Source organism: Mustela nigripes, chromosome 3 (genome assembly GCF_022355385.1).
Source record: "Mustela nigripes isolate SB6536 chromosome 3, MUSNIG.SB6536, whole genome shotgun sequence".
Lineage (NCBI taxonomy): Eukaryota > Metazoa > Chordata > Mammalia > Carnivora > Mustelidae > Mustela > Mustela nigripes.
Window position 1 is genome coordinate 81,085,754 of NC_081559.1, and position 21,021 is coordinate 81,106,774.

At 42.2% G+C, this 21,021-nt stretch overlaps 1 protein-coding gene across 12 annotated transcripts in view; it reads right to left on the reverse strand.

Moving 5' to 3' along the window:
* The window catches only part of LYPD6B (LY6/PLAUR domain containing 6B), a 180,127-nt gene that overhangs the window by 150,353 nt on the left and 8,753 nt on the right, over positions 1-21,021 (reverse strand). For 3 of the 12 annotated variants that reach the window (XM_059394313.1, XM_059394315.1, XM_059394309.1), the window contains exon 2: positions 7,393-7,534. The exons of 8 other annotated variants lie outside the window; for them this stretch is intronic. The gene's annotated coding sequence lies outside the window, so the exon portion shown is untranslated. Of the gene's footprint in view, positions 1-7,378; positions 7,535-21,021 lie in introns of all 12 variants that reach the window. One more of the 12 variants, XM_059394316.1, reaches the window with a different exon arrangement.

Consider the following 21,021-nt stretch of genomic DNA (forward strand, 5'->3'; position numbering starts at 1 on the left):
ATAGTATATAATACATGCAATATATAAAATATGTGTGAATTGACTGTTTATGTTATCAGTAAAGCTTCTGGTCAACAGTAGGCTATTAGTAGTTTAGTTGAGGGGGAGTCAGAAGTTATACATGTTTTTTCAGCACAGGGCTTGTGGCTCCTAACCCCCACATTGTTCAAGAGTCAACTGTACCATATTAAATACTGTTGAGTGCAACGGAAGAGAGAACAACAACAACAAAAATAGGGAAGCACAATATAAAATGTTATGGGCCAGAAGGAGGGGTGAAATTACAGAGGGGTAGCCAAGAATAGTCTCAGTGAGAAGCTTATATTTGAATCTGAAGGGTGTGAGGAAGACAGCCTTGTGGAAGGATGGGGAAGAGCATTCAAGGCAGCATTAAATAAAAAGGTCCTGTGGCGGATCATGGTTGGCGTGTTGAGGAAACAGCAAGGAAGCCAGTGTGGCTGGAGCTGGCACTCATGGGGATAGACTTAAGAAATAAAATCCAAGGGGCGCCTGGGTGGCTCAGTGGGTTAAGCCGCTGCCTTCGGCTCAGGTCATGATCTCAGGGTCCTGGGATCGAGTCCCGCATCGGGCTCTCTGCTCAGCAGGGTGCCTGCTTCCCTCTCTCTCTCTGACTGCCTCTCCATCTACTTGTGATCTCTCTCTGTCAAATAAATAAATAAAATCTAAAAAAAAAAAAAAAAAAAGAAATAAAATCCAAAAGGAGCAGGTACTAAGAGGTATGCCTCCAAAACATATAGCTCTTTGTCAATCACAGAGAAAAGTCACCCATTTACCAAATTTTCATATACTCAAAATGCTGTAGTGGTTATTCTTCAAAAAAAAAAAAAAAAAAAAAGGGGAAATCTCTATATTTTCAAGAGAACAACAAAAAGATAGGAAAAAAAAAAAAAAGCCAACATACAAAAGAAAAGGAAAAGAAAGCCAGCATATTTGCCTGGGGAAAAGTCCCAAACTTCCATTAAGAAAAATGAAAACTGTCTGTGGCTTTGAGCTTAAGCTTCCATAGAACTGGGACCAACCATCACAATAGAGAACACAGCTTAGCACCACGGGCAACTGGATGAGCAACAATGCTATAAAAAGACATCATGCTGGTACAAAAGAATAACATGCAGAATTACAAGAGACAGGGCACTGAAATTTACCACAGGGACATTTCTATAAATGTTGCAATGCCCCAAACGTCTGAGGCGAATTTGAATGCCAAGCTGGCTAATGCAATATCCAGACCACATATCCTTCCTGCCCAACCAGCTTCTCAACATGAATAAGACACTATCAGCCAAGATCTGCAACACAGCAGGGTTTGGGGAGGTCCATTAAGCTCTGCTATCTTCCAATTCCACTCAGTCCTCATCAACCAGTTTCATGAATCATGTAAACAGGTTTCCTATGAACAAACACTCATAAATTCTAAACGGTTCAGTGTGGTGACTCCACTGTTCTTCAGAACACAGGGTCTGTGTCACCAAAGACCAAGGCCAAAGACATGGACCACAGGGCCAACTCTGAACCCTGTGTAACAGAAAACAGCCATTATTAATGAGTAGTCACAATCCCTCCCCCATCAGTTTCTGTAAGGCCACGCCCACCTCTCCACCCACAAAATGGATAAACACTTGTTCCGAGACTATCCTTAGTTGGAAAATACCAGGAAGAGAATTGAAAGAAGTCAGTGGGACTAAAGTGATCTACAGAATAAAGGACTGCAAGGAAAGAAGTGACCAAAACTTTAGAAAAGGATGGACCAGAGGAGCAAAAATGAGTGTTGCGCAAAGATGATCTGGGACAGCGCACACCGGCAGAGAAGCAAGAGAATTTTTAGGGGTATTACTTGGTACTTTTAGAACAAGTAGACTTGGGGGGGCGCCAGGATGGCTCAGTCGTTAATCATCTGCCTTCGGCTCAGGTCATGATCCCAGGGTTCTAGGATCGAGCCCTCCATCAGGCTCTCTGCTCAGCGGGAAGCCTGCTTCTCTCTCTCCCACTACTCTCTGCTTGTGTTCCCTCTCTCGCTGTGTCTCTATCAAATAAATAAATAAAATCTTCAAAAGAAAAAAAAAAGCACAAGTAGACTTGGGGAAGGAGTCCATGGACACAAATAATGCAGTGAATACTTCACTTGACAGACTATATTCTGCATTATCAAGGGCAAACGAAGCATGGCAAAGATGTTACAGGGAAAAATGGCAACCAGATGTCCCCTACCCTGCTTCCAACGCTGAAGCCCATTATTCCACAGATGTTAAAAACCACAAGCCAAATTCCTCCCAAATGACGTAAAAAAGCAGAAATATGAACAAAGATTCATTCTGTCCCGCATTTTCCCACTCTCAGCAAAGAGCCAAGGTAACAAAAACCTGTTTCCTTGCAGTGGTATTCCCCAATCATCTAGAAGTTTCTACCCAGTTGACCTAAGGGGAAAAAAAGGATTTTCTCTTGGGATCATGAATCTAACCAGTCCCTCCTTTTCCCCTCCAGAAGACAACCTATTAGGCAAGTTGAGAGGAGGGTAGTCACACACCCTTTAAAAGCAAAGATTTTTCTATCCACCAAGAAGTTTCTGATCAAAAAGGATTCATAAATAATGTAAAATATGCCCTACTGGTGAGTAGTCGATTTTTCAAGTGCACAAGGGAGTTAACAAATTCTCCATTCTAACCATAAAATAACTATTGGAAATACTAATGATTATACCAGAATTCTGTTTGTGTTATATAAATTTTTTTAAAAAATTAGGTGTATAAACAGAACCTATAAGCATGAGAACTAAAGATAGCGACTATCGCAGAAGATCCTCTAAAACCAAAGAAACAAAGACCATGTGAAATACTGCTTTATAATTCTACATAAAACCCAAATACCTGCTTATGGAGGATGCTTTCTGTTCTCTGTTTTAAAGTTTTTTCCTGTTTTCTTGATTTTCCAAAAGGATAATAACAATGTCTACAATCAGGGGGGAAAAAAACCCATGAGGTTTTAAAAACTGATGTACAGAAGCCAGACAGACGATGTAGGGCTCGAGCCCAGGCCCCTGGGACCATGACCTGAGCTGAAGGCAGATGCTTAATCATCTGAAGCACCCAGGTGCCCGAAAGAGCAAATTTTAAAAAGACATTCAAATTATTAAAGTGTTAAAGAACAAAAATGTTTATTAAGGATCAGAACGTATAAACAGAAAATGTGATCAGGGAAAAGCATTCACCACTGAGTAAGCCACCTTTCACAGTTCAACAATTTATACATTCTATACCAGCACTTTTCATACTTGAGCATGTCTTCTGTTTAAGTTCTTAGGTCACCTCGAGGGTATGTTAAAACACAGATGATGTGGTCTGAGAGGGGGCACTTCTAACAAGCTCTCAGGTGATACAGTGCTACCGACACGCAGACCTCACTTTGAGTAGCCACGTTTGAAGCCACGGGAAGTGAGTAGACTCTAGCCTGTGTTCTCCCAGGAAGCATTCCCTGCTCATTCTAGACAGGGCAAAAGAGCAAATGAACTCAGAATTCCACCACCTTTCAAAGCTCTAAAGCAAAGGCACAGGATCCTCTCTCTTGTCAACCCTTGGTTATTAAACAGTTGTTATGTTCTTTAAAAGGGGGCTGTCAATTAAGACAGTCAGGATTGCAGGACCTAATGAGTTTGCTGGAGCATCCAATGGAACCAGCCTCTGGCAGACAGTCTCTGAACGCCCTAGAATTCACAAAACACCGATCTCTTGGTGGCAGTTTTCAACCACATCATTTCCCACATGATTTTGTCAGATGCCTAGGAATAGGAGGCAACCCACAAATTCAGAATCTATCACTCATAAGGACACAAAACAAGGCAAACATGCCCTCCATAAGCTTCCCTAGAGCATCCCGGTGCACAGGCCAAGGGGGGAACTTGAAAGGAGTCAGAACAGAGCCTGCCTTTTTACTCCCAACCTCATACTTGCGGCCTCCTCAGGATCCATCAGGAGCTAACAGCAAAAACCATGCTCACAAACTCCACGCTGCCACTGGAAGAGACGGCAACGCCTGAGAAATGACTCAGGCCCACACCCAATATCCTCCACATCGACAACCCATCAAAGGGGAGAGGGTGACAGTGCAGACTCCTCTCACCCTAAGGAAGAAGGCACCTGGCTGAGAGGCCTCCAGGTTCTATGCAGCGAGAACCTCAGCAAGAAACTGCCTTAATTCACCATGCAGAGGAGCACAGAGAATTCCCAGCAGCCTGCACGTTCCCCAAACACCACGTTGCCGTTCACCCCCCCATGCTGTCATTTCCTGCCCGCAGGGAACTAATTACACACAGTGGGAATTCTGGAGCTGCTGGTTCTAATGTTTATCTGCTGTTAACTGGTTGTGTGACCTCAAAGATATTTCTCTAGTGCCTTTATTTCCTCTGCTATAAAAACAAGATAAGGGAATGACGTGCTTGACAAAGCACCCTCACAGAATACTACAGTCATCACTACCCTAGAGAAGCTCTCAGGGATGATGATTAACGTGTCTCTTTTACGAAGGCCTTCAGTAAATATGCTGACATGCTGTGGAAAGTTGTGAAAAGCCTGGGATCTCAAAGGCTATTTCCTCTTCTGCTAAAACAGGTTTTGGTGACAGATGCTACCTATAAAATTATTGGTAAAAATAGTATTGAATGTGCTTCTTCGTAAATCACTGTTTCATTCACTGAGATGTATTTTTCCAGAATCATAGCTCTAACAACAGGCCATGGCTTCACAAGTAGAAGAGATACTAGGAAAACCACCTTGAGTGATATGTCCATAGCCTTAACATCCAGCACCAAAGACTTAGTTAAGTAAATTTGGGCCATTCTTCCTTTCCAATGAAATAATTTGCTACTGCTGAAAGCCATGTTTTAGAAGGTTAATTAGTCTGAGCATGTGAGAAAAGCTGGTTACAAAATATTCTGTAGCTAAAACAATCAGTATAATCTGATTTTGTAAATCTATCCGGGCATAAAAAATACTCAATAAATTATATTTTACATCTATTAGGTCCCCAGTCCTTTTCTTAATTAAGTATTTGAGTAAGCTATATATACAAGTTATAACGCATTTTAATCACTTATGTGTCACAAATTTAATGCAAATTTTCCCAGTCCATTGTCTCTTCATTTATATGTAAGTTCTAAGTTTTTATATATTCAAATCTATTTGTTTTTTCTTCACTGGTTGCTTCTCTTGCAGTAAAGACATGAAAATTGTCATTTCTATGCAGACCTAATATTTTCTGCTAGTTTTTCTATAATTTGATTTGCAATATTCAGCTCTCTATAGAGTTTATTCGTAAGACATGGTATGTTTGGTGGCGTCGGAAGTGATATCTTCTTATGTGAAAAGCATTTATTAAATAATCTATTAAGTAATTCTTCCTCATTGACTTATTTTGAAAACGTTAGCACATTGGCATTAGATGTAGTTAGGAAGTTATTCTCATTCATTTTCTAAATAAAAAGTATAAAAACCTCAAAGTAAAAACCCAAATATACATAATAGTCTCATAAGAAATCCCAGTAAGAGATTATAAACAAATCAAATGATCAAGCCACTTTGCCCTCATTTCAGGCATCAGTCAGCTAAGCAATAATTCCTACTTAAAATCAATTCTTCCCATTCATTTGAAAGCTTTGAGAATGTATTTGGAGGTCATATAAGTATATGGTGGCTAAGTCACCAATTGCTGTTTGGCCTCCCTGCTTATTTGGGGATGGGCAACTTCCTGGGCGGCAAGCAATATTATTCCAAACCCAATAATGGCCCTTGGCCTGAAAACACCAAAAAGAAGCTGAAGAATTCATTGCTTAATTTAGTCAAGATTTAGAACTGTCATTTTCACTCTATGGATTTTTCCTCCAGATATATTAGAAACCTGTACACAATATGTACTATATAATATGTACTATATAAATTTAGAATTGTTCTTTCCATTTCTAATGTCTGCATCTTCCCATTCCCATTAAGATATAAGCTCCTGGGGGCGCCTGGGTGGCTCAGTGGGCTAAAGCCTCTGCCTTCGGCTCAGGTCGTGATCCCAGGGTCCTGGGATTGGGCTTTCTGCTCAGCGGGGAGCCTGCTTCCCCCTCTCTCTCTCTGCCTACTTGTGATCTCTGTCTGTCTAATAAATAAATAAAATCTTAAAAAAAAAATGGTATAAGCTCCTGGAAAGCAAAGGCTATGCTTGTTAGGGAAGAAAGGAAGGAAGGAAGGACAGACAGATGGACGGACAGGCACATTTGCTGAGCCTTGCCCACAACAGACACCCAGTAAAGCCTGCCAGCAAATCAACATTTAAGCAGTTCCGCCATAAATGATGCTTAAAGAAAAAAAATTATCTAAACATACGTACACACACACGCACACACATATGTATATGTGTATGTGTGTGTACACACGTATAGATAGCTCACTAAATGTTTTCATCTGAATTCATCTCTCCTCCTAAGTAACATGGACAGATTTTTGCCATCAACTCACACCCTGAAGCACAAGACATGATGATCTTTCTGTTCATTTGCATAGCTACGACTCGTCATTATCCAGCCTTATTTTTTTGACTCAACAAAATAGAATTGCACCATTAGGATTTCAGCATGTCTGTTCTTGCAGCGACGATTTTGAATTGTGCCTTCTAGAAGCAACCACTTTAAGAAAAAAAAAAAAAAATGTAACTTCCAAAGTATACACTTGGCTTGGTTTTCAAACCTGAGCTTTTCTGGGTTCACTTGCCTGTTGTTTTTCCACATAGAGAAAGACTGTCTGTGAGGTTCCTCTGGAGCAAGGCAGCTGATGAGAGAACTCAGCCTTGTAACCTCTGTTTGTAATCCTTTCCACCCATTAATGGACAAGTTCTCTAGGCACTATCATCATCATCGTCATCATCAGTGCTACAATTTACTGAGCACTTTATATAGGTCAGTCACACTGCTAAATGTTTCAACTTGTTATTTCCATTACCAGAAAATTCTGGAATATACCTCCAACCCCTATCTTAAAAAATTGCCCAACTTAATATTATACTTAAGTGTAATTTTAGAAATCTTGCTTAATTTTTTAATCAAAGAAATGACTAGCATATTGAGAAGTTTGTTATTTAAGTTCATAATATACTTGGATTCTCACACATAAAACAGAGAAGTGTAACCTATAAGAACATCTCCCTGTCCCTGCTTCTCTCTTTTCTGTTTGAGAAGAATGGATGCGTTTGTCGTGGAGCAAAAAGAGGCCCAGGAGGAGCAAGAGAGATTATCTTACATGTTGGCAAAGCAGCTGTATTTGACTCCTCCCATCCCTGTCCCTATCCTGCTCCTGAGGAGTTGGGAGAACAAGGTAGAGTTACGCACCCATAAATACTAACCAGGCTGCCTCTCCCAACATTCGCCTAGGGGTTTCCACTGAAGAGGCAGGCACGCCTCCCAGGACGTTCCCAGGGAATGGAAAGCAAATGTCAGGGAACCCAGGAAAAGATACGATTCCTTCCACTGTATCCAGAGAGATATCTGAAAACACATATAAACAAACACACAGTTGATTCTTGGGCTTACACTGGAAGTCTTATCATAGCTGTTCACATCTGCCACAAACCATGCTCGAGAAGAGCACTGCGGCCTGGGGAAGTCTGAGAGAGGCGGCAAGCTTTCCTCGGCTCCTCTGCACCCTTTCTGGTGGGTTTCATGAGAGAATATTATCATCCCCATTTCATTCCACAGAGTCCACAGTCAAACCCACACCAGTACACTTACCCCTAAAAGGTGTGGTCTCCTCCGATGACTCAGGACAAAGAACACATTCGCAAGGCCTGGAGGTGGGCATTGGGACAAGCGCAGGAAAGGCACTAATTGAAGCCAGGTCCCCGGGGTTCAGATTTGCCCGCGTTGAGGGTAAACTCTGCCCCTCATGGAGCTCCCTCGTGGAACCTGCGATTGTAGGAGGCACCGGAGCAGCCCCTGGGGCCTCACGTTGTTGGCCCCAATCCTTCAGCCCTTCCCGTGTTCATGCCCTTCGCCAAGTGCCCTAGCAGCTCCTCCCACGGATGGGGATCAAATCATCCCTTGCCTCTGAATTTGAGGCTTGGCGTGGGAATGGCTTTGGCTGGAAGGAATCTAGGCAGTAAGAAGCCTTGCAGGTTTCCTTCTACCCCTGCCGGCTCTGCCACGGCCTTGGGAAGGGCCGCCCCAAGTGGCTGCTGCCCTCAGCTTGGATCCCACCTGAAGCAGACGAAAACCCAACCTGCATTCCCAGCTGGGTCCCAGCTGGAAGCACGGCGGCTCCGTCAAGACCAGTGGATTCCAGCCAAACCCCGGAGCCAACCGCAACTGCAAGAGCTTTAATAAGTAAGTGTTGTTCTGAGCCACTGGGTTCTAGAGTATTTTTTATCTGGCATTATTACAGAACACCTAACTGATACGCGGTCTAAGGAGACTGCTCGTGGAAGGCACAATAGGCCGCATCCCAAAAAAAAAGATAACTAAATTTTAACAAGTGCTTCCTATGCACCCGTTTTTGTAAGAGCTTTAGGTAATTTATTTACTTATTCATTCCTCACAAGGACCCTTGAAGACAGATAGGATTTTCATCCCTATTTTATTTATTTATTTTTTTTTTAAGATTTTATTTATTTATTTGTAAGAGAGAGAGAGTGAGAGCGAGCACAGGCAGACAGAGTGGAAGGCAGAGTCAGAGGGAGAAGCAGGCTCCCTGCGGAGCAAGGAGCCTGATGTGGGACTCGATCCCAGGACGCTGGGATCATGACCTGAGCCGAAGGCAGCTGCTTAACCAACTGAGCCACCCAGGCGTCCCTTCATCCCTATTTTAAAAAGATGAGGCAACAGAGACACAGTTAAGTAACCTACCCACACAGGGAAGGTGGTAAAGCAGGACCGAACCCCAGTCACCAGTCACCAGCCACTGGCATCCAGAGCCCTTGCCTGTAACTGCCACGCTAAACAGCCTGGCAAACCCTCCTGTCCCAAGCTGCCTCAAATCTGTGGCCTCTCATACCCTGGGGTGAAATCCAAACTGACAAGTATACTGGTAAAATATTCCAGGTCCTTCACAGCCGGGTCCCTGCTTATCCCATCCGGGCTCCTGCTCCCTCTCCCCCTCGCTCCTCCTCAAGGTCTACCCCAAGCACACTGAGCCCCTACACTTCACCAAACTCCGCAACTCCCTCACACCTTGGACCCACCACTTCCTCTGCCCAGAATGCCCTCCCCGTCCTTTCTGACCACCTCAAGGTCATTCTCTAGGACACAGGTCCCGGGTTCCTCCTGCGGAAACTACTTCCTGTCCCCAGCCAAGGGCACATGGTTGGTCATCCTGGCTGTTCTCTCAACTTCCAAGACCTTTTCCAAAAAAGCACGGACCGCTTTGCGCTATTACCATCAACTTAGCCCTTTCCACAGCCTGGCCATGCATGAGCACCTTAAAGGCAAGACCTAGGTCATACTCATCTCTGCGAGCTCAGTATGTAACAAGGTACCCAGTTTCATCTTGGGAACTCAATAAAAGCTGACTAAATTAAAAAGCTGGCAAAAGGAGCAGTGACACAAGGGAGAAATGGATACGGAGACAGGAGGTTTAAGTTTTCATTTCTAAATAGCAAGTCTTCATTTCTAATAAACATTAATTAAACTGCCTAACACCCCTGGGTCTCCAGCTATATGTTCTTCAATTAAAATAGTTCTTTCATGACGGCTTCCTCTGCCAAACCTTTCCTCCCAGGCTTATGTGTTCACCAGAGCGACTCAGGACAAGTAACAAAAGGCACAATATTTGCTTGAAACCGAGGGAAATGGAAGGCTAACTCCCTCACTGTTCACTCCTGGTAACACAAAAGTACGCGCGCTCTGACTTCCAAAGAGATGGAGGGAAGTGGGTGGCAGAGGAAGGCACATTCTTAAGGAGCAAAAGTAAAAGACTCCCAAGACAGGGCACAGAGAGGGGATGACTTGATGTGGGGAGAAAACGCTTATTTAATCCGAACCAGCAAGTGGGCCCTGGGAGAGCCTGGCTCTCAGAATGGTAACTTGCCGCTGACAAGGTGATTATTCCTTAGCCTCAGGGGCACCCAGTAAAAGTTCAGGGCTGGGCCACTCGACAGCCCCTGTGGAGAGCTGACAAGGGCCACAAGATGGACCTGACGGCTGTCCTCAAAATCACAGGTCTCCCAGACCATGTGCAGGAGCCGTACCCTAATCTTGGAGCTGCAGGGCATCTCTGTCAATAGGGGTGACATGGTCTGCTCCTGGAGCCTGAAGCTGAAATCCTACAGGCACAGACCCCTCTCCCCACCGCAGCTTCACTGTCCCTGAAGATTGGTGTTTCCTTTCTGTTGCTGGCGTCTCCTGAGAAAGGTGGGAGACGCCCAAGTAATGGGTGTGTCCGGATCCCTGTCCCCTGCACCTGGGGCTGGATGTCAGAGTTACAGATGCCTGGAATGTGAGAACCAGAAGATCTTTGAAATCAGGCCATTTAGGAGTTTTCAGACATTTTCTAGGGACCACTTGGTGGTTCAAGCAACAGCTTCCAAAAGCATAAATAGGAGAGGGGAAACTGAGGCTGCTCCCTTTGGGAAGCAGGGGCCAGGAATCCCAACGGTTGGTGCAGGGACAGCCTCTGAGATGACTCAGTGGAGGCTTGGGGATTTGGGTTGGGCATCACAGGCAAATGCCAAATCCACCTCCTGCAGTATAGAAGCCACAGTTCAGAGGGGGGTGAGGTGACCTCATCCAAGGTCACACAGCCTGAAGGCAGAAGCACTAAGAACAGGACTCAGGTCCTAAATGGCAGTCCAACCACTCATTCCTCTACACAGTGCCACTCCCCTTTCTAGAAGGAGCCCTCTATACCCTAACCTCCCCCCTTCCCCATTAGCAAGTCCCAGAGCCACCCTAGCGCTCAGACGGAGGTAAAGGGTAACTTGATGACAGTATGTTTTACGGGTGCATTTATCACACACACCAGGGAAAGCTCCGCCCTAAACACCCATCCACGCCCTCCTCCTCTTCCCACCCCAACTGGCTCCCAACAGAGACGAATCCTCAGAGGCTTTTCCATGACCTGGAACCTTCTCAGGACCCATTGCCACCTGCTCTCCTTTTCTGCTGTATTCCCTCAGCACTGAATCAAATGACTGCCTGCCATGCTGGGATTCTTCGATTGGCTACGTTTGCCCCTACACACTGTTTGCGCCTGACTTTAAAATGCTGCTTGCACCACTTTCTAATTTCATTTTAGAAGCCTGCAAGGAGAGAAGCCAACATTTAATCGTAGGGACTGGAGGGGACTGTACAAAGCGCTTACAAGGCACAAATAGAGTAGTTATTTTCCTATTTCCCTTCTGATTGAATTGGCTGCCGTGTCGTATGCAGTAAACTGTGTGAACCAGAAAGCGGCTCTGCATCCTTATCTCAGCCCCTCACGTAATCAAAAGAAAAAAATGCATTGTAATAAAACAGAAAAAAGGAAACGAGAACTTCATATTTGTTTAAAAGGTAATTAAACTTGAAAGGTTTGTGGGGTCGATTCATTTTCTTTTGTAGCTTAAGACAATAAGGTTTCCATTCCATTTTACCAGTGGAATGATAAAAAGTAACCTGATGTTATTTTAATTGTAATAATAAATAATAAAGCTGGAATAAAAGGTTTATTTTTAAAGAGCAAAATAAAAATGGAAGCATATGTACCATGCAATTCAGACGTGACTTATAAAATAAAAACTGTAAAACTTTGTTAAGGTGTGTGCCTATTTCATCGCTTTTGCTAATACCACTTTCATTCTTTTCCGGAAAGATGACTTCACAGCAAGCATACAGGTAGGACTTTATATGCATCCTAGTGAATCTCCTGAACGGACAAGATTAAAAGGGAATATGCTCTTTCCAAGGAAATTCAAAGTACAATGAAACAGAGCAGGAGGCCCCCTGCAAGCTTTCCGGGTAATGGGGGTGTGGAGCTGGGTAACGTCTCCATCCTTCTCAGGTCCATGTCATAGGACCCACAGAAAGGACAAAGCCAAGTAGTCTTGAGAAAGCAGGACTCCTGGATGGAGTCATACTGAAGAGGGGCACTGAGCCTGGTGTGATACTACCAGACACAAAAAATAAAGCCAAGAAGTGGGCTAAACATAGATTACCTCCCTAGAGAAAATGTTGTATGACGGGGTGTGTGTGTGTGTGTGTGAGAGAGAGAGAGAGAGAGAGAGAGAGAGGAGAGATAAAACATTTCAGAGAAAGAACTGCTGATGAAAGAACTTTCTTCTTTCAGAGAAAGAAGAGCAACTGTTGAACAAGGTAAGAGGTTACTCCTATTGAAAAATGTGGAGCTGCATAAGAGGATTTCCAAGCCTCCAGTCCTAAAATTCCTTGATTCTATGGAGTGAAAACTGAATGTTCCATCATCAAACTGAGACCAAAAACCCCCAAGGGGGAAACCCACATCTCTTACCTGTTTCCTTCTGACAGGTTACCCTGCATGGGAACCACTTGCTAGAATATTTAACATCCTTTTTCCTATCTGTCTCCCCCAACACTTCTCCGTGAGCACCCTGAAGACACAGTGTGTGTTTAATTCATCTTTGTGATCCCAGCACAGTACCTGAAGCATATACTGGGCAGCCAAATATGGAAAGGCAGAATGAAAAACTAGTAGGGAAAATTTAAGTTTTATTTTTAAGTAATGAAGGCTTATATCCTAGAAAGCATTAATCAAAGTTCTTGGCACCTAGATGTCACATAAGTAGATTCTTCAATTAAAATACTTTTTTCCGGGGCACCTGGCTGGCTCAGTGGGTTAAAGCCTCTGCCTTCAGATCAGATCATGAGCCCAGGGTCCTGGGATCGAGCCCCGCATCGGGCTCTCTGTTCTGCGGGGAGCCTGCTTCCTCCTTTCTCTCTCTGCCTGCCTCTCTGCCTACTTGTGATCTCTGTCTGTCAAATAAATAAAAACTTAAAAAAAATTTTTTTAAATACTTTCTCCCCCTATTAACTATGAGGCCAAACCAGATGCCCAGGCAAAAGGGAAGTTTTGTTTGTTCCTTCCCTGGGAGAAACCAATCAGCAACTCCTACTCCATTACTCAGATTCTTAGAGTATGAAAGAGGTCACCAAAAAGTATCATAAATAATATTGGCCACCTTGTTAGTCCAGAACTTAACATAGGAACAAGAATGTCTGAGCTTACCACTTCTAGTCAATGTTGTATTGTTGCTTCTAGCCAAGAAAACTGGGCAAGAAAAAGAAATTTAAAGCATCGGTATTGGAAAGAAGTAAAACTATCTCTCTTTGCAGATGATATTATCTTCTCTAGAAAATCCAAATGAATTCACTAAAACACTATTAGAGCTAGTCACCAGGTTCAGCAAGGTTTCAGGATACATGATCAAAACATGAGAATTGACTGCATTTTTATGTGCTATACATAAGCATACACAACAAACAACTTAAAAATGAAATTAAGACAATTACACCAGAAAAATTAAATGCTCAGTAATAAAGTTAACAAAAGAAATACAAGACTTACCAAACACCACTGAAAGAAATTAAAGAAGACCTAAACAACTGGGAAAATATTCCATGTTCATTATTAAAAAACTTAATATTGTTAAAATGGCAATAATCTTCAAACTGATCTATAGATTAATGTAATCCTTATCAAATCCCAGCTGGCTTTTTGCAGAATTAACAAATTAATCTTAAAATTCGTATGAAGATATAAAGGACCCAGAATAGGCAAAAGAAGACTAAGTTGGAAAACTTATACTTTCCAATCACAAAATTGGTACAAAGCAACATTAATCAAGATTGTGTAATACTGGCATAAGGACAGACCTATAGATCAATAGAATATAATTGACAATACAGAAGGAAATTATATATTTATTGTCAGCTGATTTTTGACAAGTTATGACAATCAATGGGGAAAGAATACTCTTCAACAAATGTTGCCAGAACAAGCAAAAGAATAAATTTGGATCTCTAACTCACACCATATATAAAGATGAACTCAGATCAAATATCTAAATGGAAAAGCTAAAACTGTAAAACTCTTAGAAGAAGATATAGGTGTAAACCTTTATAATTTTGGATTAGGCTATGGTTTCTTAAGTATGGCACCAAAAGCACAAGTGAAAAAAGAAAAAAAAAAGGGATGTTACCAAAACTAAGACTTTTGTATTTCAAAGGATACTTTCAAGGGAATGAAAAGACAACCTATAGAATGAGAAAACATATTTGCATATCATATATCTGATAAGGGTCTAGTACCCAGAATATATAAAGAATTCTTACAACTTTACAATAAAAAGACAAACAACCTGATTTCAAGTTGGCATAGGATCTTAGTAAACATTTCTCCAAAGAAGATATACAAATGGGGGCGCCTGGGTGGCTCAGTGGGTTGAGCCGCTGCCTTCGGCTCAGGTCATGATCTCGGGGTCCTGGGATCGAGTCCCGCATCGGGCTCTCTGCTCAGCGGGGAGCCTGCTTCCTCCTCTCTCTCTTCTCTCTCTCTCTCTGCCTGCCTCTCTGCCTGCTTGTGATTTCTCTCTGTCAAATAAATAAATAAAATCTTTTTAAAAATAAATACATAAATAAATAAATAAAAAGAAGATATACAAATGGGCAATAAGCACAATCAACACCATAACTTATTAGGAAAATGCAAACTAGAACCACAAAGACATACCACTTCGTACCCACTAAGATGGCCATAAGCATAAAGACAGATAATGAAAGTGTTGGTGAGGATGTGGAGAAATTGGAACCCTCACAACATTGCTGGTAGGAATGCAAAATGGTACAGCAGCTTTGGAAACAGTGTGGCAGTTCCTCAAAAAATTAAAGAGAATAACCACACAACCCAGCAACTCCACATGTAGGTATATACCTTCAGAGACCTGAAAACACAACTGCACACAAAAACTTGAACATGATTGTTCACAGAAGCATTATTCATAATAGTCCAAAAAATGGAAACTACCCAAACCTCCATGAAGATGAACAGATTAACAGAATGGGCTATATCCATACTACAGAGTATTTTTCAGCCATGGAAAAGAATGAAGGACTGATTTATGCTATAACCTTAAAAACATTATTAACCTTAAAATCTTGAAAACATTGCATTAAGTAAAAGAAAGTAGACACAAAAGGTCACATACTGAATGATTCCATTTATACGAAATGTCCAGAGCAGGCAAAACCACAGAAAGTAAATTCGTGGCTGCTGGGGGCCGAGAGAAGGAGGCAACAGGGAATGATTACTAATGAATATGAGATTTCCTCGCAAAGTTTTGAAAACATTTTGGAATTACATAATAATGATGATAATTCATAACTTAGTGAACATACTAAAAACCACCGAATTGCATATTTTAACAGTATAAATTTTATGGCATGCGTGTTTATCTCAATTTAAAGATAACAATCATGGTGAGCTACTTGTATATTGCTGGTGAAAATGTTCACTGGTAGAACAGTTTTAGAAACAGGGATCCAATTTGCTCCCATAATTCAAATTCTAAGAATCTAAGTAATTATTAATACCACCACTTCAGTTTTAAAGATTGCTTGCCATGTAGTTTATAAGATCGGAATATTGGAAATACCCTGAAGGTGCACACATGGCTCCCCAGCGCAAACTGGTGAGTGCCTTTGATTCTGGCAGCACCGGGGCTGGTCCACTTGGCCTCCCTTGCTGAGCCAACACCTCTGAGTCCCCTGAGCTGGGAGTGGAGAAGAGATTGGGCCTGCCCCAGGCAAGAACACTAGAGACTCCTACTGCTCTTACCCCAAATGCAGCGGGTTTTTTCAAAAACAAACCTTTCTCAGATTGTTACATGCTTTTGATAGATTACCAGAGTGACAGAAACACTGTTTCTGGGGGTGCCTAGGTGGCTTAGTTGGTTAAGTGTCTGACTTCCAGCTCAGGCCATGATCTCAGTGGCTGGGGTTGGATTTGAGCCAGGAATCAGGCTCTCTGCTCAGTGGGGAGCCTGCTTCTCCCTCACCCTCTACCACTCCCCCTGCTTGTGTGCATTCTCTGCTCCCCTCCTTCTCTCTCTGACAAATAAATAATAAAAAATAAATAAAAGCCTAGGTGATAAAATAGAGTAGTTCATGTCTTCTGAAAGCAACACCGAAATATAAATCTAGAGCCTAAAAGTATTAATTATTTTAAGTATTTATGTCACTTCTAGAAATTCTATTCTAAGGAAATAATTATGGATCTGCTCAGAGATTTAGCTCCAAGAAGGTACATGACAGAGTTGTTTATAATAGCAAAAAGCCTAGTTCAAATGAAACGTGCAAGATACAGCCTCATGATGAAATATACTAGCCATTAAAACTAATGTTGCACAGGAGTATATGGCAACATCGAAAATGATTATAAAGGTTAAGCTAAAAAATAGTTTTAGTACAGGGGAGCCTGGGTGGCTCAGTGGGTTAAGCCTCTGCCTTCGGCTCAGGTCATGGTCTTGGGGTCTTGGGATCGAGCCCTGAGTCAGGCTCTCTGCTCAGCAGGGAGCCTGCTCCCCCCGCCCCACCCCCATCTCTCTGCCTGCCTCTCTGCTTATGATCTCTCTCTCTCTCATTCTGTCGAATAAATAAATAAAATCTTAAAAATAAATAGTTTTAGTACAGAGTGAAAGGTATCATTTCATTTTTATAAATACATTTACATAACATACACACACATATAAAGACATGCATGCTTAGAAGAAATGAGAATGGTTCAAACAGCAACTATCTCTGGGTGATGAGAAAAGATCTGATTGGTGGGGCAATCTATTATTTTCCACATTTTCTATAATAAACTTGTATCACCCTGGTAATAAGGAAAAAGCAACAGCTACCCTTTCTAAAAAGGTGAAATCAGGGACTCCTGGGTGACTCAGTCATTAAGCATCTGCCTTTGGCTCAGGCCACAACCCCAGGGTCCTGGGATCAAGTCCTGCATCTGGCTCCCTGCTTCATAGGGGTCCTGCTTCTCCCTCTCCCACTCTCCCTGTTTGTGTTCCTTCTCTCACTGTGTCTGTCTCTGTCAAATAAGTAAAATAAAATCTTAAAAAAAAAAGGTGAAATCATATAGTTTAATATAGGATGTCTCTATATTTAGAATTTGAAATAAAGTTATCACATGGTTGAGTATTTTTACATTTAGCTCTGGGCTTCCTGGCTGCCAAGGCAAAAAGAGAAATAGGAAGAATTATCTAGATCTGTACTATTTTATTTCTCAGTTCTTCCCAGGAAATAAACTACCATTCTGGCACTAGACCCTAAGAGAAGCGCATGTGCACTGCTTCATAATACAAATAGCCACCCTGTAGCGCAGCATAGCAGGTGCTGACTCATAGCCCTCACTTTTGTTCCCTTACTGTTAATGTTTAAGAACTGTAGTCCCCACCCCTTGCTAAAGGATAACTAACACACACACAGTGCCTTTTTCATAATGTACTACCATCCTTATTTTTCACCACAGTTAAGAGAGTCCCCAAACGAATGTTTCCAGTAAGAAACTGATGATGTTAATATCTGGCTTTTATGCCACATTTTGATGGTGTCACCATTTTACTCTGAACAAGGATACTCAGAAGACGGTCCCATAGATGAAGTCGATCTTGAAGAGTGGTAGATGTAGCATAGTTTGAGAATGTACATGTCTTTTCTTTTTAATTAAATTTAATTTTTTTATCTGACATAGAGAAAGAAGGCACAAGCAGGAGGAACGGCAGGCAGAGGGAGAAGCAGCCTCCTTGCTGAGCAGGGAAGCTGATGCAGGGCTCAATCCCAGGACCCTGAGATCATGACAGGAGTCAAAGTCTTAACCAACTGAACCACCCAGGCACCTGGAGAATGTACATTTCTTAATAATACATATGCGTAAGAGTCTTGGATAAGAGGAAGCAGAGAAAAAGTTAGGTCAGTGGCTATAGACAGTCGCTCTAAAAAGAGGCACTTTGCAACCTGGCACTAACGCTACCAGCCCTGAAACTGCTGGAAAGCTGAACCTTGCTATGACAAGAAGTAGCTTCCAGAAATACACACAAACCACATAGGTCAGAGTCAGAGCCTCTGAGGCTGAGATGAAGGGTGGGGATGAGGGGAGCTGTGCCTATGACCTTCTGTGGATGTCAATCCTTGCTACAAATAATTTAGATTTTCTTCTATATCTTACCTGCAGTTTCTTTCAGATCTGATGGATCCAAGCCACTCCCAGAGACAGCAGAGATTCTGTAGAGCCTGGGGGATGCTAAAATAGCTTACTTGTCCCTCCAAATCCCTTCACCCCAAAACACCTTTCACTCCATGTGTCTGATGCTTCAAGGCTGGAACCAAGTCTTTCCTGACCACCCATGTGGCCTTCCTTTCCTCCGTGACTTCTGAGAGCACTCACCCACCACACGACTCACTAACATGAGCCTCGCATGTCATATGACCCCAGTCAGGTTGTAGACTGTAAAATATTAGGCATCTCACCGAGCACCTACCACAGTGTTTTATGCGTGAGTATTGAGGTGACGGGTTCAACTAAATTACCCAGTTTGTCTATTTCCCAAAGTAAATACATGGTGATAAGCAAATAAGGTTGATAGCACAATTGTCAGCAAGGCAATAATGCTAAAAGGCCAAAGTTTACTTGACCAGGAATGTAGTTTTTTAAATTTTTTTCAACAGACTAATTTTGTTAGTGTGATCACTACGGCCAGGAAGAATGAAATATTTTTCCTGATCTCAAAGGAGTTCACAGTCTTTCAGAAAATAAAGATGCACACATAGCTAATTAGGATAATGCATTATTAATATGGGAAAAGTGGGAGGACACATAACAATTACAAAGCCATCAACAATGTTCCTCAAGAGATGGCTGCAATTTACATCCCACTGAATTTGGACCACATGACTAGAAATAGTGTCTAGAAAAAGACAAGGAGCCCTCCCTTTTTCTACTCTGAACATATATGCCCCCCTGAGAAGCCCTGGTTTCTGAACTCAGCCACTGATTTGCAGAGTGCAGCCCAACTAATGCGTGACACTGCCCAGAGCAGGGGGTTAGCTGAAACACAGCTGAAGGAAGCAGCATCACGCTGGGTGCAGCAGAGCTGAGGTACCAGGAGAGCTGTCTTGAAACCTTTGGGAATGAGAGCTTGTCTAGTGAAAGATGGGCTGCAGAAACACTTCCCATACTGAAAAAAAAAAATTTTTTAAATAAAAAAAAAAACAAAACCCCATTGGCGGGTCATAAAATTAGAAGTACAAGACTTACAATAAATGTTATTTCATAAAATGCCTATCGTGGATATGAATGTGTGTGTGTGCATGTATGTGCACAAGTGAACACATACTGGGTCATGAAAACAGATGTTTACAAAACAGTCTGCAAGGCTGTGGATCAGGCAAATTATTTGGGAGATTATAGAAGGATTTATTTCAATTCAACAGAAGGAAAACACCTCTAACAATCTCACAATCTCACACTAAGGTTTACTGTTTTGAGTGGCAGAGTTTCCAGCCCCTGAAAGACTTCAAGCAGTGCTAAAGCCATAGACAGCCATGGAGGATATCCATTAAGCAGAAAGTTAAATGAGAAGAACTGTTTCCTCCCCATTCTATGAGACTATCAGTCTGTATCACAGGCAATTAACTATCACTGAAGGCACAATTAGGAGAAAATAATTTGATGGAGTCACAAGGGCAAATGTATATAGCCTGAAATTTTATTTGGTTGCTTATGCTGGATGAGCATCCCTGTGAAAGAAGAAGTTGTAGGGGATACTTAGACCCCAGTTCTCAACCTAGATATACATGAGAATTACCTGGGGAGTACTTAAAAGATATCCATGCTTGGATCCCAACATATATCAATTAAAACACTGGGACTAAAAATTTGTATTTTGTTTAATGCTCTTCAGGCTGGAGTTGAGAACCACTGATTTATAGGTATAAAATGTATAAATGAGGGGCGCTTGGGTGGCTCAGACGGTTAAAGCCTCTGCTTTCGGCTCAGGTCATAATCTCAGGGTCCTGGGATAGAGCCCCACCTCAGGTTCTTTGCTCAGCAGGGAGCCTGCTTCCTCCTCTCTCTCTCTGCCTGCCTCTCTGCCTACTTGTGATCTCTATCAAATAAACAAATAAAATCTTTTTTTTAAAAATGTATAAATGACACTGTATAAAACACAGAGAGAAGGGAAATAGTCCCAGGATTTGTATAAACATCATAAAAATGGTTAGAAAGCATCATATCAAGGCTTTTAATTTCTGCTCAGGATGCAGAGAGCTGAAGAGAGCATCACTCCCATGCTCACAACAAATAAAAAGCCAGATAAATGGCAAGTCCAGAACTTTCTTGAATCCACTGGAAAGCCGAGGTCATAGGGAAATAAACTAGCCCCAAATCTAAGGAGAAGCAGACGCCTACAGGAAGAGAGAAAACAAGTACTTGTTTACCTGAAGTTGATGCACCTGGACACTGGCTAATAGGCATCAAGTAAGGAACAACAACAGAATACTGCTGGAAAAGTTGACAGAGCATGGAGCCAGACCACTTGGAGGTATAGCACAAAAGGAAAACCTAAGGCTGACACTGAGACAGACATTAGGAAGACCCCTCTGGCCAACCAGCTCCAAACTCAGACTATCACAAGAGGAATTTGAAGTGTATGGTGAAATGAGAATAACCATACCAACAACAAACCTCAAATCCAGTTCAAATCCTGATTAGAGTGATCAACCCCACACTAAAGGTCTAGCAGAAATAGAAAGGCACTACCATTTCAAGACATAAAAACTATTTATCTCAGTCTCTCGTGTCCTACACAAGATGTCCAGTGCTCCACAAAACACACAGGGCATACAAAAAGCAAGAAAGAAACAAGACTGCCAAGAAAGGGCAATGAACTGAACCAAACTCCAATATAAAACAGATGTTGAAGGTATCAGACACTAAATTTTAAACAACCGTAATTAATTGTAAAAGATCCTAACAG